The 25,462-nt window shown below is 33.8% G+C and overlaps 1 protein-coding gene across 1 annotated transcript in view; it reads left to right on the top strand.

Moving 5' to 3' along the window:
• The window catches only part of sema3fb (sema domain, immunoglobulin domain (Ig), short basic domain, secreted, (semaphorin) 3Fb), a 140,473-nt gene that overhangs the window by 8,434 nt on the left and 106,577 nt on the right, over nucleotides 1–25,462 (top strand). The gene's annotated exons all lie outside the window — the stretch shown is intronic.

Raw genomic sequence — 25,462 nt, 5'->3', positions numbered from 1 at the left:
CTCTTTTTAAAAGCATAACATTTTTCAACCAAAATATGGACTCTTATACAGCGATTAAATGGTTCTTGCTGAACCTGGCGTACCACAAAAAATATTAAATAAGCTTCAGGTTTAAGAGTTCAATGAACAGGTTCATTCTGGAGGTGGGGGTAAAAGCATCTTGTAGAGTTAATGGTTTAGATCAGCCATGCACATCAATATGCCCCAGGTCTGCACTGCTGGAGATCCGTCCTGCGATTAGCCGATTGAGAGAAAGGGGCATGCAATTCCCCTGTTTGCCAAACTCTCTGCTTCCCAGATCAGAATGCGCTGGTGGACTTAATTACAAAAGCTGCCCGGCACAGTTCGTTATTCAAGGCTTTTTTCTGCTTTAATCAAGATGGATTTAACACTCCACTGAGCATGTTTGTAGATCCAGCCATTTCTGAAGAATTTCAAATATTGGTCTCTCGGGAGTTTACCTTTATGAAGCTGTGCTTTGATAAAATCCTGCCACTTTACACTCTACGATGTCTAAATTGTACAACATTTCTACCAACGGGCTCTAATGTGGTAGAAAGGGCTGTAGATTTTGTATTGTAGTTGGTTCTCTTAAGAAAAAGCTGCTTTTTTGCTTGCTTGCATGCCCTGTCTAGTTGGGCACAGCAGTATTTGGATTCTGCCTTCACAGAGCTCTCGAGCCAAACTCCCATTTAGCGCTTTTAATTGGTTTTGGAGAGCGACTGCAAACCTCATCATAAGACAGCACCTGCCGTCCACCCCAAACTGCAGCTCTACTGTTTTCAGCCCATAACGCCTCACAGCACACAAAGGAATGTGCCAATTATTGTGAAACCCACACCCATTTTTAGACTTATAAACCTCCCATCTCATTGGAGCTCAGTCTGTGTGCATGGTCACACTTTATTTTGAGGGTTCGTTTGTTGAATTTAAGTTACATTGCAACTAATTCTCATTAGATTATAAGTAGACTGTTAGGTTGGGGTTAGGGTTAGTGTAAGTTGACATGTACTTGCTAAGTTTCTCATAGTCAGTTAAATGTCTATTGAAGGAGCAGTATCAGCAGATATTAAGCAGACAGTCTACTAATACTCAAATGGACCATCAAAATAAAGTGTTACCGTGTGCATTATATGATCGTTGAGGCATTTCTTTAAAACTTTCCCTGCATATTCCTTTGAAGATCAAATACCCAACCCATCTGTGTTTAAGTTAGCTGTGTCAATATGTCAACTGCTTTTAGATAAGTTATCAGGTTGTCTGCTTTACAGAGCTGTTATTGTTAGGAACTGTGAGAGAAGTATATCAAGCCATAGTGAGCACATTTGAGTATGCTGGGACTTTCTTTGGTGCCTTAAATCGATTTGATCCGTCAACCCATTTCTTTAGAGGTCAGGAGATGCGACCCCCTTTTCTAGTAAATTGGTTTCACCCCACTTGGAGAGTAAATCAAAAACATCTTAATTGGTCTTTGAGCTTTGCAACTTCCTTCCCTCTTGTGTCGAACTTCATCAAGGCTGTTTCCCCCTCAGGAATATCTCCTGTGATGCCAGCGTTGAGGCTTTTTAAACCAATGGCAGATGTGGTACCTTTTCCATATCAGTGGTTGGCGAAATCCAATCCTGTTTGGTCTGGTGTAGAAATGGATTGTCACGGTAAATGGAATGACACTGATTCAGGGATGATCAATCAAACCATTGACTGCATCCAGACACCGCTTTCAGTCTAATGTAGGAGTTAAATCTTTAGCCAACTGGGGGTTATCGACTCACAATCAAGGCTCATTTAATGTAAATCAATGCTGTTTGAATGTGTGATTTAATTCAAGTCTTGTCACCACTGTTGAAAGGTGACCCAGCATGCACAATTGATTTAGAGCCATAGGAGTTTGTGTCGCCAGCTTCTCTCCAGGGGGTTTTGACCCCCTTCAACTATTCGGACATGCTCCCCACTGGGTGTTTAGACTAGTGCTGGCTTAACTTTGTGTGATCTGATGTCAGTCCTGCCTCTTTTCTAAAAGTATCCAGGACTGATTAGAGTAAGCTAATGTGGCTCTGGGTAAGTGTAAAAGGATGACGTACCTGAAACATGAAGTTCTTGCTCTTGGAGGAGAATTTATAGGCGGCACCTTTGAACTTCCTCACTGTTGTGATGCAATACCTGAGCTCAAAGTTAACTTAAAAGCTTTTAATGACATGCATGTAAAATATGCTGCTTTTTTCAGCCATTGTGAACAAGGGAAGGAATTTGAAACAAGAGAAGATTTCCTGCACAATAAAGTTTTTACTTTGAGAAATGAAGACTGTTTAGGGATGCATACTTCAATCGTGGTTGGATTAGGCTCGTTATTTGGTTCTGTGGGCATCTCTGTATTTTGTTAAATGATGAAGAATAGCAGTTAACCAATAGCAACATCATTATATCCAAACTGAATTTGTGTAAAAATTGATTAATCAGTTTGTGGTGGCCAAATTATGTGAGTTTGGTGAAAAGTAACCTTCCTAAAGATCATTCAGAATCTTGGGTCAAGGCTGTCTAACAGTGATGAAAGTTTTGGGTGTAGTGGTTAAGTTTGGAGGTGTGGTTAACTTTTAAATCTAGCCAATCTGAAAATCTAGTAATTGCCATTGGTGGGAACTTTTGGTGGATTTATCTAAGGCACATTCAGACTCAAACAGGTGCACAATCAGCGCGTTCCAAAAAGGGATATACTGTATCGCCCTCCAAAGGGTACTTCAGAGTGAAAAATCGTGGACGACATACTGTATTGAAGTGTCGTTCTATACTGAAGTGCTCAAACCTGGTCACTTTGGAGGCCCTTTGGAATGAAGAATTTCAAAAATACAACCAAATGGACACTTCAGGCCATGATCCTTTGAGCAGAGAAGTTGTTTGGTGTCACACAGGCACTAAATTCGGAAGGGCTCATAAGTATAGCCTAATCCAGGGGTGTCTGAACTCGGTCCTAGAGGACCCGTGTTCTTCTGAGTTTAGCTCCAACTTGCTTCAACACACCTGCCAGGAGGTTTCTAGTATATCTAGTAAGAGCTTGATTAGCTGGTTCAGGTGTGTTTGATTAGGGTTGAAGATAAACTCTCCAGGACAGTGGCCCTCCAGGACCAAGTTTGGACTTCCCTTGCATAATCCCTTCAGAGGGAGCCTCCGAAGAGAATAGAGAAGAGCCCTTTTAAATAGAACCCAGTAAATGTTTTTCTACAGATTCTAGGTTGAACGCATTTCACTTTTAGAGCATTTACCCATTTAAGAGCAACAGAAACCAAAAACTTGATGGCACTCTTCCAATGGTCTGAGTTTGGGATGAAATGACCCATTTAAAGTTAACCAGTCACTTAATGGAAACTTTTTTATGCCCCTAACCATATTGTATACATTTAACATGCAAGTGGACCCATTTGAAAGTTATGTTTTATTTCTGTTTTGCAAGTAACACTTTTTTTAAAGACCTGCATTTCATTCATCAGAATCAAACCTTGGAAACCAGTCAAAAAGGGGAGCCTCATACCAGTCTCAGTTTGTTTTTACTAATGTGGTTAAACTCTTTATGCCAAACATGTGGCATTCAAAGTTGCCCACAAATATCGCTTTTAATTTCTTAAAATAACCACTGCGGATTTTGAGGTGTCGGTTTTGGCCAAAGTGGCGGTGAACATTACATGTCTCATTGACTATTACGCCCAACACGGCAATAACAAATACAGCCATAATACACTATAATTAATGTTCTCAGGTCATTTAATGTGACTGCCAGCCAGGAGAACGGCACCTAAATGGTGAAAACAGAACCGCTTGTGGACGGGTTATGAGCTAGTGGGAATGGAGCCATATTTCTAGGTACGCCCCAATGCAAAAAAAAAAAAAAATGTTTTCAGGTGTTTTTCTAGCTAATGCACATATTCTCTCTCTCTTTGTCTCTCTCCTTTTTTTCAATTACAAATACAACCAGCACTTTTAACTAAAGGATGGGACATCTTTTCTGGAGCTGCCTCATCGGATATTGATTTTCATTCGAGAGGTCCATGAAAACGCTCGGATGTCATTCAATCTCTGACTAAACCATTCTGCTCTGTCATGTAAAATCAGGTCATTTGAAATGAAGTCATTCGAGAGTGATTTGTTCTCCAAGCCTTTAAGTGTCCGCTTTTATAGGGGGAACACTGAACGTATTGTGTTTGAGCAGCTAATGATCATTCAGACCTGGCATTGCAACCACATGAGGATCTCTAGAGCACATCTGATAAGCATGAATAGACAGATGGATGATAAGGGGAAAAGAGCCATTTGGAAGAGTCTCTCTTTCTTATTCTCCAGCTCTTTTTTTCCTTTTCTTCCTCTGTCTATCCATCTAAGCCATTTCCACAGAGGCTCTTCGGATTTCAGGAAAACACTCTGTTGCGACATTGGAGGCTTCAGTTCTCTTGGAGGGCCTTTGGCATTGAAGACTGTGAGATTGTTAACCCCGTGAGGGTGTTTCTGCCCTCTATGCACCAAACGGGACGGGTCATAGTCCTGTATTAAAATAGCTCCTGCGGGTAAAGATAAGTAGGGTGGACTCACTGGCCCCTAAACAGGAAGAGACCCTCCAGTCACACAAAGGACTCCAGAGTCGGGTGACAATGAGAACACTTCAAGTTTATCTAATCAATGATTTTTGGTGGAAAACTGATTGTGCCTTATAAACTATAGCTGTGTGATATGAAAACAAGCAACTTTATATTGCCATGTTGTTAATCCACTTATTCGTGACCTTTTTAGAATGTTAGTTCATTTTTGTGTATTTTGTGCATGTATGTGTGTGCGTGAGTATATACTCTGTTTGTGAGTGTATATACATGCACACACATACAAAATACTAATGTTTATTTAATAATTTCTTTGTTCTTTCTTCCAGTGGAAAAGCTAAGAATAAATAGAATTTGAACAACAATTTACTGAATTAAACAAAGGATTTATTCTTTATGAATTGACTTGGATCATTTCAAACTGATGCTAATGATATACGATCATAAAGTAGTCATTGCATGCAATTTGTCATGTATTAAAATGCTGGATTTTTTTTATTTACTTGTTTTTATAGTTGCTTGGTGGTTTATTAGCTTTTTTATTTGCTTGTATTTGCTTTGCTTTGAAAATAATAAATGGAATACATGTAATGAAATTTTAAATGTTGAATAAAATTTTAAAAAGCTTTAGATTAGCATTTTTTTAATTCATTTTCGTTAATCTCACTCAACTATGTCTATTTGTCTATTTATTATGTATTTGACCCATTTAATTAATAAAATTTTATTACTTGATTTTATGGTATATTAATAATAATAATAATAGTAGTAGTAGTAGTAGTAGTAGTAGTAGTAGTAAATAATAGTACAAAAATATTATTTAAAACAAACCCAAACCATTTATTATTAATAATAATAATAATAATACATATTATTTAATACAAACCCAAACCATTTATTATTAATATTAATAATAATAATAATAATAATAATAATAATAATAATACATATTATTTAATACAAACCCAAACCATTTTAATACTACTACTACTACTACTACTACTACTACTACTACTACTACTAATAATAATAATAATAATTATTACTATTATTATTATACAGAAATATTATTTTATACAAACCAAAACCATTTTAATAATAATAATATTATTAATATTATTAATAATAATAATAATAATAATAATAATAATATTACAGATATATTATTTCATCCAAAGTAAAACTATTATTATTATTATTATTATTATTATTATTATTATTATTATACAGAAATATTATTTAATACAAACCATAATAATAATAATAATAATAATATTACAGAAATATTATTTCATCCAAACTAAAACTATTATTATTATTATTATACAGAAATATTATTTAATAATAATAATAATAATAATAATAATAATAATAATAAATGATAATACAGAAGTATTATTTAATAATAATAATAATAATAATAATAATAATAATAATAATAATAATAATAATAATAATAATAATAATACAGAAATATTTTTAAATACAAACCCAAACCATTTTTAATTTAGATTCTTCTGCTAATTAAAACACAATCTTTGATCTTCTTTCTGCACCAACTCTGCTGACTGAACTCTTAAAACACAGAAATATGACCAACAATTTTGGTGAACACCATTGACCCACATTCAGCCATCTTATCACCGTATATGACTCCACACACAGGCCGGTGTGTGGCAATAATCTGCAGTGATATGATGATGTCTTGTATGCTTCTGCTGTAATCCATGCAGCTGCATTGTAACGCAGCCTGTTTGCATCTGATCAGGGCTCAGAAAGCCTCTCTGTGAAGCTCCGACTGGGGTCAGCGGATTAACACGATCTTTCACACACGCTGCAGGTCAGCCGGTTCAGCAGGAGTGTGTGTGGACACAGGGAGAGGCTGGGCATGATGAATCACTCCTATAGAGGCATTGAAATACTATTAAAATAACTCCAATATTCCCAGTACTGGGTTGTAGCTGGAAGGGAATCCGCTACATGAAACATATGCCGGAATAGTTGACGGTTCATTCCGCTGTGGTGACCTGAAAAATAAGAGTCTGGAAAATGAATGAATAACTGCAATAAATACACTTAGTTCATTGCCAATACTGTAATGCTGAAAAAATAGTATACTGATTTAATTATGAATTGTTTTACTTATGTAAAATTCATATGTTATTTATTAGTGATTTAATAATACATTTTATGGTAATTATAAAAATGTAATTGATTGAAGTTAAGTGTAAATAAGTGATTTTTAATAATTTATTATAATTTTAAATACATTTTTTAATTATAGTTTATATTTTAAATACTTTGCTTAATGAAGCAAGACAGTATAATAATGAAAAAAAATTAATATGTATTATTTTAAATTACCTCTAATGTGTTGTAGCAATAGTGAGAATTATCAATAGTTTTTCTTTTCCTTTGGCTTAAACCCTTTTTTCATCAGGGGTTGCCACAGTGGAATCAACCTCCAATTATCAATAGTGTAAAAATATTCTTGATTTTAATTATATAATAATAATTATAATAATAATAATGATATAATAATAATAATAATAAGGGCGACGCAGTGGCGCAGTAGGTAGTGCTGTCGCCTCACAGCAAGAAGGTTGCTGGTTCAAGCCTTGGCTGGGTCAGTTGGCGTTTCTGTGTGGAGTTTGCATGTTCTCTCTGCGTTCGCGTGGGTTTCCCTTAGGGTGCTCTGCTTTCCCCCACAGTCCAAAGACATGCGGTACAGGTGAATTGGGTAGGCTCAATTTTCCATAGTGTATGAGTGTGAATGAGTGTGTATGGATGTTTCCCAGAGATGCTTCAAGGGCATCCGCTGCGTAAAACATGTGATGGATAAGTTGGCGGTTCATTCCGCTGTGGCGACCCCTGATTAATAAAGGATGAATGAATGAATGAAAATAATAATAATAATAATAATAATAATAATAATAATAATAATAATAATAATGAAAGTAATAAATATTTTTTATCTTTTAGTTTAGCATATATTCATAATCTGGTGTGCTTGTTTTTTTTTTGGGGGGGGGGTGAATTTTTATTTGCTAAAATTGTAAATATGGTTTGGCTATTTGGAAGATTTCTTTGTCTCCATCGTGTTCTTTTAGTTTGAGATAATCATTGCATTAACATGAGATGAGAGTTCATTCATTCAATCATTTTCTTTTTGACTTGATCCCTTATTAATCAGGGGTCGTCACAGTGAAATGAACCGCCAACTTATCCAGCATATGCTTTACACAGCGGATCCCTTCCAGCTGCAGCCCATCTCTGGGAAACACCCATACACACTCATTCCCACTCGTACACTACAGCCAACTAAAATTATTCAATTCACCTGTAGCGCATGTCTTTAGACTGTGGGGGAATGTGAATCCGGAGAAAACCCACACCAACATGGGGAGAACATGCAAAATCCTCACAGATATACCGGCTGACCCAGCTGAGACTCGAACCAGCGACCTTCTTGCTGTGAGACGACAGCACTACCCACTGCTCCACCGCGTCGCCTTTATTATTATTATTATTATTATTATTATTATTATTAGCATTATTATTAGCATTATTATTAACAAGTGTGTGTGAAGAAGGGTGTAATCTGAAGCATGTGTGGGAAACGCAAAAGAAGACGGTCAATGAACTATTACTCTGAGAGCTTCCTGTTTATTAGCACTGGATGCTTGGATGGATCCGTTTCCTAAATTCCGATTTCTCCAACACTGGACTTGTAAATGTGCATCTGCATATCAGAGGTCACACGGGTGGTCCTTATTTTTTTAGTTTGGCACTCTGTGTTTGCGTTCTGAGATTTACTGCTGGTGTGTGTGCAGATGCTGGAGATCGATGTTTATGTGGACACCTGCTGAAGATGAAGTGTGTGTTACAAACACTCTGATGTCTCCATATGGATTCACTCTATGAGGTGTTTATTCATTTGAGGGGACGAATGAATGAGCATGAATTCTTATGTTAATATTTTGTAATGTTAATATTTTGTAATATTAATTCATTCATTCCTTTATTCATCTTCTTTTCGGCTTTGTCCCTTTATTTATTGGGGGTCGCCACAGTAGAATGAACCGCCAACTTATCCAGCATGTTTTACGCAGCTGATGCCCTTCCAGCTAATATTAAGAAATGTTTTGCTTTAATAATGCATTGCAATATTATTATATTATTTATATTTAATATGTAAATAATATTTTTACTTTTTATTTGTGTGTGTGTATGTATGTGTGTGTGTGCGTGTGTGCGTGTGTGCGTGTGTGCGTGTGTGGTGTGGTGTGTGTGTGTGTGTGTGTGTGTGTGTGTGTGTGTGTGTGTGTGTGTGTGTGTGTGTGTGTGTATAATTTTATATAAAAGAGGATTTTTTTATTTTAAACATTTATAAATAGTTATTTTTTGCTATAATAATGCATATATATATATATATATATACATACATACATACATACATACATACATACATACATACATACATACATACATACATACATACATACAAACACACACACAGCTGGGTCAGTCGGTATATCTGTGAGGATTTTATTTTTGTATATAATGTGTGTGTGTGTGTGTATATATATATATAATATATATATATATATATATATATATATATATATATATATATATATATATATATATATATATATATATATATATATATCTATATATATATATATATATATATATATATATATATATATATATATAATATGCATTATTATAGCAAAAAATATTTAACTATTGCAAGATATATTGTTTTATTGTAAAGATTTTCATAAATTGCTAAATTATAATAAAATAATAATAAATTCATGCTTCTCTTTTTTTTTATTTTTGCTTTCTGATTAAAACAAAACTTTTGTTTATAGAGTTTTTCTATAAGGATCCTCTTATCACACTTGTTGTATATGGTTAAAGGAGAACCATTTCCTATACATCTGTTCTAGTTTAATTTCTATATCACACATTTTGTTATCACATTATAAAATACTTTAAGCTCAAATCAGCGTAGCATGTCGGTCACTATCTCAATCAGTTTTGTTTATATGGTTGGAAGCCATAAAATGCAAAGCCTTATGTTCAGTCAACTGGTCATTATGGCAGAATAAACCCTTTGAGCGTCAACTCTTGTTTAGTTTGCAGTAATGACTGCACATTAGCCCTAATGTGTTTTCTGCGGGTGAATCTTAGAGAAGCCGAATGCTCTGAATTCTTGAAGACAATTTTAGCTCTCTCTGAAAGAGTGATGTTGGGTTTTCCTGCCTCTCACCTGTGCGCGTCTGGGGTTTTGGGTTTCGCCGTCTGTCAGACTCAGCTGTGATTAAACGCGGGCTCTTTCCTCAGCAGGAGCACTAGAGATGACGCTCCACACGTCTGCATTTATCTCCATCTGTTCTTTCACTAGAATCACAATCTGCTTTTACAACACTGTAGTCACTCAGGGGGTGTTTACATGACATAGTTTAAACTAGAAATTGGAAATAAATCACTATTCATTTACAAACAACATCATTTTGGGGGCCTGAATATGCTGTCTTTTGTTTAAGAAAATAACAAAGTATGATTTTGTAAAACCTATTTTGTATTATATTTCTAGTGCTGGGCAAAAATAAATTGTGATTAATCGCATTCAAAATAAAAGTTTGACTGAATATATATGTGTTTGTTCTGTGTCTATTTATTATGTGTGTATATATGAATACACGCATGCATATATTTGAGAATTTTTATTTACGTATAAAATGTATATGACACAAATTATATCTAACTAATATCTATATAAATTCACACACACACACACAAACACATACACACACACACAAACACACACACACACACACACACACGTATATTATGTCAAAACAAACTTTTGTTTTGGATGCGAATTTTAATCTTTGCCCAGCATTAAATATTTCCCAACCAAAAAAAAAGACAATGACGGACTACAGGAACACCTATCTGCAGATGCACAGTGTTTCTTTACAAATTGGCATCGCCACCTACTGGCCTGGAATACAGAAAACAGCATTTTTGTAGATCTCTGTGATCTGAGTGATTTTATTTATTTATTTATTTATTTATTTATTCATTCATTCATTGTAGTCACAATTCTTGGGAATGTCATGGGGGTTCACAACATCAATCCTAAAAAATTTACAAATGTTTTTAAACAACATCGGTCTATTTAAACATTAATTAATTATATTTTGCAGTTACACATTAAGCAATTTTCTATTATTTATTGTAACATTGTATTTCTTTTATGCATGTTTTATTGTAAAAAAAAAAAAAACATGCTTTTTTCAATTATTAAAAGTATATTTAAACAATATATTTTGTTTAAAAAATAATTTGATGCATCTAAAATTTAATATAATTTAAATAATTTTTTGAGATTTATATTTGGGTTGTAAATGAGAAGGTCTTTTCATTCATGAAAAATAAAATATTTCCATGCAATGTGTCCTAATTTTTGTGGTTAATACTATACAGTAATGACTGAATTGCTGAATGACTTATATCTTTATAAATTTGTAGACTTTTCCCTATCGTTTAAACCACTAGTTTCTACCCGCATTTGTCAACAAGAAATTCATAATAATGATGATGATGATGATGATGATGATGATGATTATTATAATAACAATAATAATAATAATGTAAAATCTACTTTATTAAAGTATTTTTTTCATAAATATTTAAGTACAATAATAAGTTTAATTTAGAATAATTCACTTTAAAAGTACAGGTGATCGTAATTTTCGTAACACCTGTTACACTAAATGATGTTGCAAAATCTATTTTAAAAATCTATTTGAAAACTATTAGACACTTGCATTCAATATGCTTTGTGTGTAAAAAAATACTCATGTAAATGTAATCTGATGTAGACACCAAAATGAGATCATTAATGTTTAATCTCATTTATTTTCTAATAGCAAGTCCCAAAAACTCAACCAACAAATATAAATCACCAAATATTTTGTGTACGAACTCCCAGTGACCCAGTAAACTGACTCGGGTGTCTCTTTATCTGGAAGTGCCAGTGGCTCTGAATTTAGCTATAGATTTAAATGGAGTATATTTAGCCCTAATGCTGGCGTTCTCAGATTAAAACGTCAGACAGAATGATGGTCTAGTGGGATTAAGTGTGTGTGATTGTGACTGACACGTGTTTGTGTGAGTGGAAAATAAGCTAAAGTGTCCAGCGGGGGTCAGAGGGGAGTTTAGCAGGGCTTAATTGGGTATTGACTGAAGTAGTGTCTATAATATATAGTATTAGATAGCAGTTAGGCTATATAGTCTATCAGGTTTGCTTTTTTGGTGCCTGCATCAAATAAAATTGACAATTTTATTTATTTGTTATTTATTTATTTTTACTTATTTTGTTTATTTATAAAAGACATTTAGTGCTTTGTAAATGCAGTATTTTTTTGTGAAAAATATAATGTCAAAATGAATTAATATGACTGGCCTGTCTTTCCCTGAAATGTTCTCGTGATGTTTGTGTATGGTCGGAGGGGTCCACTTTCGCTTATTTATTCATTTATTTATTTATTTTATTTTTTATTTTTTAGTTGTCAAATAATGACAAAGTTTGGGGTAATTTCCACAATATAGATGCCAAGTTATTTTTTTAAATTATTAATATTGTTGTTGTTGTTGTTGTTGTTGTTATATTATTGATTATATTTTATTTAGTTTTTGTTGTTGTTGTTATTTTTGATTATATTTTATTTCGTTTTTATTATTTATTTATTTATTGATTTATTTATTTATTATTATTATTATTGATTATTTTATTTAGTTTTTATTATTTATTTATTATTATTATTATTATTATTATTATTATTATTATTATTTTTTTTTTTTAAATATATTTATTTTTCATGCATATTATATCCAAATGGTCATTTTATTAAGCATTTTTGCATAATATAAAACACAACATGCACCTTTTATAATGTTCAGTATCATCCACACTTTAGCATATTTTCCCAGAACATCCTTCTGTGAAGTTTTGGAGAAGCTCTGACCTCTCCGTGGGATGAGGTCAAGAGCATACTCTATTTAATGAGCTCGGTGTCATTAATCAGGAGCCTGTCAGTCATTCAGCAGATCTGCTCATTACAGATACATTCAGATTACGCTTGCAGAGAGAATCTGGATTCACTTCAGTTTGATGATTTAGAGTAGGAATGCATTCAGAAATCTGATCTCTCATCTGAGTGAAGCATGATGAAACTTGTTGAAAGTTATTCCCAATATTAATCATAAGTCTCTGGGAGAATAACAGTCATGGTACTCACATATTTTGGAAATGCCAATGATGTAATAGAAATGGAATAAGATGAATACATTTGCAAAATAATTTTCGTAAATAAGTGCAACGTACTTCAATGTTGCATTAAAGTTAAGTAAATGAGATGCATAAAATGTCAAAAATATAATTAAAAAATGTTGCGTTATCAAGAATAGACAAGGATCTGATAATATTGGAAGGCTATTACACACAAATAATATTGTTCAAAGGCAAAAAATACAGATGTTTGAGCCTACTTTCCTTTTCCCAATTCTTGAAGCCATGAGATCTGAGTGTAAGTTTATTTCCTATTTAAAAATGTTCATAATTTAAAAAGCACAAATATAATGGTATAATGTCAAACATCCTAACACCATCTAGAGGCTGTTGGCAAGGCTGCCCTTTCTCCACATAATTGTTTGTCCTGGTTAAAAAATTTTCTACTATCATTTAGTGTATCATATTTATGTAAAAATGAAACCTGTTCTTATTAAGTATACTTCTTAAGTACTTATTCTGACTTGTATTTATTAAAATGTATAAAATAATAGACGACAGTAGGTTGTTTTCAATTACGTGGTTCAGGTGACACGTGAAAGTCAGACGGAGGTCAGGAAGTAAAAACCTGAATGGGAGACATTGAGGAAAGTCTGTCTTTTTGTGATTTATACCATATTTCAACAGAAAAAAAGCCACATATGTTGGGCATGATCCTTATATCATGAAGAGGGCCGTGTTTTCTACTGAACTAAAATACTTTTGCCTGTCATCAATGCGGTACATACTAATATATAATTACCTTACATGAACAATACTGTAGTAAATACTATAACTGTAAGCATACTATAGATAATTACTTGAATGAAACTGTTGAAGTAATTATATTGTTGCTGTGGTCCAACACAACTGTAGTAATAAACAAATAATTCAATAGGCTTCAGTTTTCTATGCTATAATCACAACGCACCACAGTTTACAGTATTTATTACTGTTTGTCAGTTTACATTCTGTAGGATTTATTAACAAAGAGTTGTGCACATTATACACTTTACTATGTGGTTCAAAAACATATTTATAATAAATTACTATAGTTTTTCCCCATGCAGACATCTTCCAGACATCACGAAATAACAGATGAAAGCATACAAAAGCCTCAACACATAGTCTACATTAATATTTGTTTATTTTTGTAAGGAGGAACAAGTGCTCCACAATAATAACCGGCTAGTTTTGTTGGAAGGGCTGCATTTATTTTTTGTTCTGTCGATGAACTTACCATCAACAAACCTTCACCGCTGCTGCACATCTTGATGTTCACATTATGGATGTTTATTCTGCCGAAACGCCAGTAAAGATATGAATTATTGCAAAACAAGACAGAGATTTCATTGCAGCAATTGCGTGGCAGGTTATGTTGTTTATATTTGCCTGGATTTTGCAAAAGTGTAGTGGTGTTTGTCTGATTTTTATGAAACACATTTATACACATAGCTAGGCCTGTATATAATCGTTATTGGTGTCGTCAAACAAATTATGTTTTTGTACACATGGATGTATTGAATAAATGTTAATCACATGCTGCCTTCCGTTTTGTAGCCAGTCTCTTGAACTTTCTCCCCTTTATGAGCTAAAACTTTTTGAAGTTTATTAAAGCTGTTCGGCATTTCTTATTTTGGCTGATTTAAACCATTATAAAGAACATAAATAGACACATTTTGATGTTCGGATAGCGATTCCTGTGTAGAAGAATTGCTTCCTGCCCTCCATCTGAGTCTCATGCATCACCAATGACGTCATGTGAAAACAGCCTATACATTTTATTTCTTCATTAATTTTTAAAGGGCTTGTACAAATGGGTAAAACCAAGTTTTTTTGAAGGATAACTGTAGATTTAATTTATTTTTTATCAATGCAGTTGAAGTCAGAATTAATAGCCCCCCTGTTTATTTTTTCCCCCAATTTATGTTTCACGGAGAGAAGATTTTTTCAACATATTTCTAAACATAATAGTTTTAATAACTCATTTCTAATAACTGATTTATTTTATCTTTGCCATGATGACAGTAAATAATATTTGACTAGATATTTTTCAAGACACTTCTATACAGCTTAAAGTGACATTTAAAGGCTTAACTAGGTTAATTAGGTTAACTAGGCAGGTTAGGGTAATTAGGCACGTTACTGTATAACGATGGTTTGTTCTGTAGACAGTCGAAAAAATAGCTTAAAGGGGCTAATAATTTTGACCTTAAAATTAAAAACTGCTCTAGCCGAATTAAATTCTAGCCGAAATAAAACAAATAAGACTTTCTCCAGAAGAAAAAATATTATCAGACATACTGTAAAAATTTCCTTGCTCTGTTAAACATCATTTGGGAAATATTTCAAAAAAAAAAAAAAAAAAAAAAAATTCTGCTGTGGCGACCCCTGATTAATAAAGGGGTTAAGCGGAAAAGAAAATGAATGAATGAATATTTATTTTTATGCATCACAAGATTTTTCGGGAATTTAATGGTTGTCTTTTTTTTTTTTTTTTAAACCTGTAAATTGACAAAATTGTTGATAGTCATTATTATCTTTTTTTTTTTTCTCAAAAATAAAATTAAACAAGACACATTCTGCATATAGGGGAAATGTACATTTGCATTAAACTGGTATTGTTTTAATTTGATTTTGATCACTATAGTACAGCATTACAAAATGGCAAAAAACAGATGATTTCCAGTCGTCTTGCTTTCTTTCTTCTCCATCAATCCTCCAGCATTTCCAGCAAGTGTGTGCGAAGTGGCCTCGGCATTAGTGAAGTGTGTGTCTCAGCGTCCGCCTCTGCATCAGGAGCCTTTGATGCCTTCATTGAGATGCTGATGTGTGATCTTCAGTCACCCGATGCTGCCTGCTTTTCCAGTGGGTGCCAATTGTCATAGAGGGAGATCGGCTCTCATCTACTCCCATTGAAGCCATGCCAGGCCTTCCTTCTCCACCAGTGACCCTCCACCCACAACCCAGACCTGTTCCCTGTGGATTTGAGGGACTGGGTGTATTTGGGAATGGAAAGGGGCTGGGGGTTTGGCATCTCTAGTTGTGTTGTTGTTGTGTTTTTTGTTGTTTTGTGTCGGCCACATTAGGAGGGCGTTTGGGTGGGTGTGTGTGTGAGTGTGTGGAGAGAGGGCATTTGTGTGGGTTCATCGTTCCATTCACAGCAGTTCATTCACATTCTGGGAGATCTGGGGGTGGGCTTGTGACTGGCACTGGGCCTTTGTTTTGCATCAGTGAGTGCCTTGCACAGCATGCCTTAGAGCAACACACACAAACATGCATGTACGCGCACACACACATCTATTTTATGAATGTGTGGAGATATAGCGAGAAGTCAGGGTTTTTTACATTTATTTATTTACTTTTTAAATTGAAGGTAAATGTATTTTTACTTGATTTTATTAATATTTGATTTTTATATTTTATTTTTATTTTGTGACTTTTACATTCATTTTATATATTCATTACACACACACACACACACACACACACACACACACACACACACACACACACACACACACACACACACACACACACACACACACAGAGACACATTTGAAATCAGAATAATTAGCCCCCCTGTTTGTTTTTTTTTCTAGTTTTTATAACTCATTTCTAATACCTGATATATTTTATCTTTGCCATGATGACAGTAAATAATATTTGACTAGATATTTATCAAGACACTTCTATACAGCTTAAAGTGACATTTAAAGGCTTAACAAGGGTAATTAGGTTAACTAGGCAGGTTAGGGTATACAAGTTGTTGTATAATGATGGTTGGTTCTATAGACTATCGAAAAAAATGAAATAAAACACTTTAATAAAATAATATAATAAAATAATTTTATTATAAAATAAAATAAATGTTTTATTATTTTTATTATGTCCATTTATTTAAATTTTTTTATAAATTTTTTTTTTAATTTGTTTCAATTTTGGTTTTTATTATTTTTTTCAAATATTTTTTTTATCAAGTTTTATTTAAAAACATTTTATTTAATGGCAGATTATTATTATTATTATTATTATTATTATTATTATTATTATTAATAATTATTGTTTATTATTATTATTATTTTAATGAATTAGTTTAAAACATTTATTTACTGTTAATTTATTTAATGATTATTATTATTATTTTTGTTATTATTATTATGATTATTATTATTATTATTATTAATGTTTTAGTTTGAAATATTTTTGTTTAATATCAGTTCATATTATTTTATTGATATTATTTATTAGTATTGTATTGTTGTTTTATTATTATTATTATTATTATTGTTATTATTTTAGCATTTTAGTTTAAAACATTTATTTACTGTTAATTTATTTAAGTTATTGATATTTTTATTTATTAATATTATTATTATTATTTTAATGTATTAGTTTAAATCTTTTTATTTAATGTCAAATTATATTAATTTATTGATATTATTTTCTATTTTATTATTCATTGTTTGTTATTTGTTGTATTTGTTGTTGTTGTTATTATTATTATTATTATTATTATTATTATTATTATTATTATTACTGTTGTTGTTGTTGTTGTTAATATTATTATTATTATTATTATTATTATTTTAACATGATTTTATTTATTACAATATTAAGTTTTTTTTGTTTAAAACATTTTATTTAATGTCATTTATTGATATTATTATTATTGTTATTATTATTATTATTAATACATTTTTTTATAGTCAAAGTATTTGATCTTATTTTTGTTTTGTGTCATTTAAAAATTTAATCTTTACTGATTTACATTTTAAATAAGAGTTTGACATGCTCATAACTTCACCTCAAACTAAACCAAGCTTATATCTATTGGCTGAGCCCAGAGTCCATCAAAAGCATCAGGATGGGCTTTTTCTCTGATTGTATTTGTTTACTCTCTGTTCCTACATCAAAGGCAGTCACTCAGTAGGTAAACGCACTTTATCCCGAGTCTCATTGACTGGAGTTAGTTTCCCCCTGAGCAAAGGTGCACAGCTCCTCAAGGGCCGTCAAAAGATCTTTTGTATTGTAAATATATAAGCTCAGGGGAGGTTTTACCACATAAAGTCCCTGTTTAACTTCTTAACTTGACCACTTGTTGCCCTGCTTAGCGTCTGAATGGCTGTTAATGAATACTTTATTGCCACTTTGCTGCATGCATCACGGCGACTTTGTTTAATTTCTCTATGCAGGCGCCCCGTGGCGTTTCCCAGAGAAGTGTGGAAACGGCACATTTGCATTTCCTTTCTGTGCAAAACACAAACGTGGGATGAGTACAAGTGAGGCAAAAACACACACACACACACACACACAGAGACCAGAGCAATCTCTTTGCCATTTTTGGTTTTCAATTTTTATTTTCAAATCCAAAAACAATTAGAAGGAACTTTCTGAGTGTCATTTTTTTGTTTCTTTGTTTGTTTGTTTGTTTCTATGTGTGTGTGTTACATCACAATACCAGTTTTATGCACGAGTATATTTTTGGTAATGGTCAAAATTACATTGTATGGGTCAAAATTATATAGAATGTTTTTTTTTATTATATGCCAAAAGTCATTGGATTATTAGGTAAAGATTATGTTCCATGAAGATATTTTATAATTATTTGTACTGTAAATGTTAAAAAACACATTTTAATTGGTAAAATGCATTACTAAACATTTCATATAGACAGTTTTAATGGTGATTTTTTGTCGTTATTTCAAATTTTGTTTTAAATTTAAACCCTCAAATTCCAGATTTCAATGGTTGTATCACGGCCAAATATTGTCCTATACAGACAAATTGCATGTTTATGGAAATATTATTTATGCAGCTTCCAGATGGTGTGTACAACCATAGACTGTAAAAGATATGGACGTATTATCCGTGACGTCATACATAAGTATCTGAAGAGCGCAAATGAAGCTACAAGTAGGCTGGTCAACCGTAGTCATCTTGTTCGCGTATCATCGCACCGACCGGGGCTGACCAAAAAAGGGCAAAGAGGTGGAGCATCAGTGGAGTTTTAGACACCTGCTAACATTTTGCTTTGCTCTGTTCTAGAGCCTACAGCTAATCAATCTGACAGATTATGGAGTCCTTTACAGGTCTAAAGAAAAAAAAGAGATAAATGATCTTAAATAAAACAAATACATTTATAGGTAACATATATTAGTATATCATTTCACTCACTTGGGAAATGGAGGCCACTTGAATGGTTTGTTAGCATAATTAGGTGCACACAGCATGCCATATCATCTGATAATTGTTTGGAAATTATTACAAAAGTCAACTGGCCATGTAAAGCCACATAAAACAAAACAAAAATGCGATGTATATGCTGAGTTCAGCGGCTAATCAGCCGGAATCAGCTGATGTGACATGACTGTGACCAGCAAGACCTAGCTGCCACTCAAATGGCCAAACCCTTAATTATGCAGACTTAATATAACTTAATAAAAATGAAACGGATGAGTTATAAAAAAAATTCACCCCCCTCACAGATGTCATGAAGGGTAATATTAGCTGTAGGCACCATAACCATCTTTTGTACCATGCCGTAAACATGTTTTTATCAGCTGTAAAATTGACCAATTTAGCATTGCTGTCAGTGAACATCTGAAGTTCCTGGAGCCAGCCCCCAGAGGCCAGTCGATGAATTGCAGTATGTTATTTCCTTATTGGCTTCACGAGGAAGAGCAGGATGTTGCTGCTTGTGTACAACTCAGTTTCAGAAAATTGACATGCAAGGCGTCACATAGTTCCTGAATATCAACATGTTTGCATGTCCTATATTGGTCTTATTAAATGGTTTTAAAAACAGTATATAATTGTGGGCTAAAAATATACAAATAATTTTGTGATTATTTATTATTATACTTTATTTATTTGAGAATTTATGAAATACAAAAATGGTTCTATTACTGTGAGAAATTTGGTATGTAATGTGATTGACTACTTTTTTTTTCTTTTTTATTTTGAATCATTTTGGAAATTTCGGATGATTGTGAACTCCCTAAATTGTAAAAACCAACAAACAAACAAACATACATATTTAAAAAAAAATGTTTTTTATAAAAAGGATCAGAATATTTTATTAAATGATGCTTAAATGGGGCGCAGAGTTGGATTTGTCATGTTTTTCTGGTTGTCCAGGATGGGGATACAGTCAGGATCATATTTCCCTCCAGACCTCTAAGGTTGATGCCTCAGCGATCCTCCTTCACCAGTCCTGTTTGGACATGTTTAGAATTCATCTTCTGCACACACACGCACATACACACACATGCACGTTAATATGAGCATTTAGTAACAGTCTGTGCTCTGCAGTAAATGTGTGCTGGCGACTCCTGGGTGTCGTGAAGCAAGTGTATAATCAGGCTGTGCTCCAGATGTGTGTGGAAGCCATCACTTTTATTCTCTCTCCATTATGAACAGGTCCTGACTCAGAGGGATTGCGTTTGTGTGAAGGCGTAAGTGTGTGACCGCTGCTGCGGGATTACAATTGTCATCACCCACTTCTCCTGGTTTATTTTCTGTTAGAAATGACTAATATCTCCATCAATTAGCCAGTGCAGCAGCTGCTGTGATGAAGCTGGACTCTTAAAATGTCCAACGCTTTCGGAAATCATTTTTTTTGGAAACGTATTTTCATATTGCATCATATTTATGACTCACTGAAATATGTTTTTACAGTACTGTATGTAAAACGCCCATGACAAACCAACCAAAACACCCAACTCAAATTATGTTGTCATTTTGTATTAACTCAGTCTCATGTGATGGATTTTGAGTGTAATTTTCTGGAATTTGGTCATAGTGGCTAGTTAAAAGAATAGTTCACCTCGAACATTGAAAATTACTTGCGTGCTATTTTGTTCCAAGCCTTTATTAATGAATGTAAAAGAAGATATTTAGATAAATGTTGAAAACCGGTAGCTATTGACGTCCATAGTAGTGTAAGAGTTAAAAATGTGTTTAAATAAAGTTAGATTCTACTCTCGCGATATCTCGTGTACGGACGGAAAAGGAAGAAAGAAAGAGCGTGAGGTGAAGCGGGAAGTTGCACGAGAGTAGTCTGTGAATTAATGCAGAGTTTATGCTGAATAACGCTGTGAAAATAAACCATATGTTCCAAGCACAGAAGTTGAGTTGGACTCTTCTATCTAGTGGCCTTAACAGATCGGGTAATAGCCAAGAACCCACGGATGAAACTCTGTAAGCACGAACTGTATAAAGCCTCATAGGGCCGAGTTTTACAGTAGGAAATATAACACTATGGAAATTAATAGGCACCAGTTTTAAACATTCTTCAAAATATATTTTATAGAAGAAAACTACAATGAACCACTTGAGGGTGAATAAATGAGTAAATAAAAATTTTGGGGTGAAGATTACTCTTTCTTCACTTGTCACAAACCTGTTTGAGTTTGTTGAACACAAAAGAAGATATTTGGGAAAATGTTGGAAATGGTAACCACTGACGAGATCTGCGCGGGACTAAATTTTAAATCCCGCTCCCACCCGCCAGGTTTTAGCCCAAACCCGACCAGTTCCGCTTATATTCAGCATTTGTTGTCACACTGCCCGACCCACCCCGTTTTCTACCCACCGCGCCCGTTCCCGCTAACGGGCGGGGGGAGAACAAAACCTAAAACCACCCAGCTATACAGAGTCCAGACAGCCTATAAAAAGCTGTCTGTATAAACACACACACAAACACATAAGTACTAAGCAAGTGACACACACAGACAGCATCACGCTCTCTCTCATTCACACACACACACAGACAGCACAAAGCTCTCTCTCTCATTAGCACACACACACACAAACACACACCGCAACAATCAAGCTAAACACAGCATCGCGCTCTCTCATTCACACACATACACACGCGTGCTCGCTCAGGAGTCGGGAGCGATATTGTTAGACTGCCCGCTCCCGTCCAAAATTACACCAGTTACCGACCGCTCCCACGCTTTATTCGGAAATTTATTCCCGCGCCGCAAGAAATCTGGCCGGGTCCCGCGGCAATCCTCTACCACTGACTTCCATAGTATTTATTTTTCAATGTTTGTCTATGGAAGTCAGTGATTACAGATTTCGAGCATTTTTCAAAATATCTTCTTTTACACAATAAAGAATCCTATAAATATGAGTAAACCACTTGAGGAAGAGTAAATGTTGAGTACATTTTCATTTTACTATCCCTTTAAGGCAAAACTGCAACAAAACAAAAAAAGCAATGTGATTATTGCTTGATGCTTGATCATGTTGTACAATGTTAGTTCAATTCTGTTGATCATCAATGGAGGCAGAAAGAGCAGTGCTCATCCCAGTGATGCAGAGTTTAATTGATTAACTAATTAGCAGTGTAGAGATAAACAATGATGAGCAGAGATTCAGCAGCTTCTAATGACACTCCAGGGGAATGCAAATGTCAGAGGAAAAAGGCCAGGCAAGGTTTGTGCTTGTGTGTGCACATCCTTTTAGTTCATAAATACTACCAGTAGTTCTATTATCACTACCACCACTAATAATAATGCTAATAAATGATTATAGATATACTATTTAAATATGTAACAGATTTTTTTTGTTCATGCAGACGCATTTACTTGTTTTCAGTTTCTTTAACTGTTGATCTTAAAGGGATAGTTAACCCAAAAGTTAAACTTCCACTCAAGTGGTTCTTGTTGGGACAAAAACAGCCATTGATGGATGCTAATGGCTGCTTTTTTCCAACATTCTTCAGAATAGCTTGTTTTTTGTTGTGAAAATGAATTTTCAGTTTTGGGATCCCTTTACTTACAGTATGTGTTGCTTACTTGCAATTCATGTGCACTAAGCAGTATCTGAAAAATGCTCCTAAAACACACAGCCGTTCTGCATTGAGGGGAGGGTCTAGTAGCAGAGATATAAAAAGGGGTGTGGTCATGCTGTCTTATGGGGCTGGTGCTTTTGGTGTTATTCTGGAGTCAGATCTGAGTTTCAGTGGTCATGTCAAAGCGGTAACTAAATATGCATACTATCATCTCAAAAACATTGCAAGAGTTAGATGCTTTGTTTCCAGTGAGGACTTAGAGAAACTTGTTCATGTTTTAATCAGCAGCAGGGTGGATTACTGCAATGAACTCCTCACTGGCCTTTCCAAGTCAGACAGTTGCAGCTCTTCTAGAACGCTGTGGCCAGGATTCTGACCAGAACAAGAAAATCAGAGCAATTCACACCAGTCCTCAGGTCTTTACACTGGCTCCCAGTTACATTCAGAATAGATTTTAAAGTATTATTACTTGTCTATAAATCACTAAATGATCTAGGACATCAATACATTACAGATATGCTCACTGAATACAAACCAGACAGAGTCTGTGAATATTTTTTGCTATTTCTGCTGAGAATTTTGTAAAAAAAAATGTGCAGATTTATGTGGAATGATTTTAGGAGTATCATAATTAAAAACTTAATATATGAAATAATAAATACATTTTATAACTTTTTTAATGTTTATAATGCTAATTTAATTAGATCCGCTTATTCGGTTAACAAAGCAAGTCTCTTATATAATATATCTATTAAAAGACACTTTACAAACTATATTGTAAATAATGTAAATAAATCATATTAACATTTTAATATTACTATTATTATATCACAATAAAATTACTTAAATGATTTTAAAAACTGAATAAATAAAAATTTACACTAGTAAATAAATAGACTCAATGATGGACTAAAAATCTGCGGATTTCTTCGCGCGCAGATTTCGTGTGGACCTACAGATCACTCAGATCAAAAGTATCAAAATAATTATAAATTCCAAGAGTTCAGTCAAAGCAGGGTGAATCGGCCTTCAGCTACTAACAGCGCCCCCCGCTGCTGGAATCAGCTTCCAGAAATGATCAGATGTGCTCCAACATTAAGCACATTCAAATCCAGACTTAAAACACTGTTTAACTGTGGCTTTACTGAATGAGCACTGTGCTACTTTAATGAACTATCCCTTTGATGGTCCTTTGAAATGCAGTATTTGGGTTACACACGAATGTTGGGGAAAAATATGGGCAAACACAACTGTTTTTGTACTTTTAGAAAATATATATTCATTTTAATTGGGTTTTTAACCCAACTGTTGCATTAATCTATATTTTAACCAATTATCATGCTTTTAACCACAGTGCCGTAATTGTATTCAAGATCTGATATTATTATAACTATTTATTTAGTAGCGAATGTCTACAGAAAGTATCAGTCAAATCAATTACAGAGGCGGTTGGACTTGTTTTGTGTAAGGAAGTCTCTAAATCTTTTGTCACAACTGATTAAGTTAATCAAAGTACAACATGTGCTTGTGCCAAATTTCCAGTCTGGCTTTTTTTCCTCTAAGTCTCCTACCTGAAGCATAAACCTGCTCTAGATTAAGGCACATTTGTCCAGTCGTAACAGTCCAGCATCAACATTAAGTGCCAGATCTCACTGTGCCAAAGTGGTCCTGATCCAAACTTGGAAAAAGCGAACAGTTTGTCTGGAGTTACAAAGCTGGCACGTCTGACAACTGAGAGGCAACTTTAACAACCTTCAACTGCTCTGATTTATTGCATTTCATTAGAATGCAGGAAAAAGCTGTGATCTTGTGGCCGAAGGTCTTCACCGCTCTTCACTTTGTGACAGAATTAATATCTGGAAACTTCAAGTTCAGCGAGGCGGACGACCTTTCTATGATTCAGCTCTTAGTTTTGACAACCCTCGGTTAAGAGTGCATGCAAATCCAGGACCGTTTAATGGTCATCACATCACGTTTGACTGTCAAACCGCAGTCACGGAAAGTCTGATGCGTTTAAAACTTGTCAGCTCAGGCTCGTACAGTACGCTGCTCTGCATAGACTTTCATTTGTTTCCGTGTGCAGGTGAATGCATTATTTCCAGTTGTGCTTATAATGGCTCGCCTGAGGGTTGCTTTTGGATTTGAGTTCAGTTCTGTTCCCTGATGGAGTCCAACTTGATTTAGAATTCACACGTTTATATGTTTGACTTGAACAAGAACACTTTCTCTCCCATAGTGAGCCTGTTATTCTTAAAAATGTACAGTATATTGCTTTGCTGTACAGTATTTTCTTGTCAAATTGAATACGTATTATGTTAACATATATTTAATTATTATTATTATTATTATTATTATTATTATTATTATTATTATTATTATTATTATTATTATTATTATTTGATCAAGTTCTAAAAAGTAATTTTTAATTTAATTTTCAATTATTTTTTGTTCACAAATCTTTTCAAATCAAACACATCTACAGTGATAAGGAATATGGTTACTTACTGAGTTATTAGCACACAGCAATACCACACAAAGAAATGACTGACTTTGAAGGAATAAACAATGTAAGGAAAGCTCCGTTATAGTGCACTGAATAAGTCTGAACAAGTTCGACCCATGCATGCGCGAGACAGTCAGTTCTGTACAGTTATGTAATCTATTTGCTTAAAGATATCGGCCTAATTTTGACATCGGAACGATAACATTAAAAATAGCATTTATTAT

Source organism: Danio aesculapii, chromosome 11, assembly GCF_903798145.1.
Source record: "Danio aesculapii chromosome 11, fDanAes4.1, whole genome shotgun sequence".
Lineage (NCBI taxonomy): Eukaryota > Metazoa > Chordata > Actinopteri > Cypriniformes > Danionidae > Danio > Danio aesculapii.
This window is presented reverse-complemented; position numbering and strand designations above follow the sequence as displayed.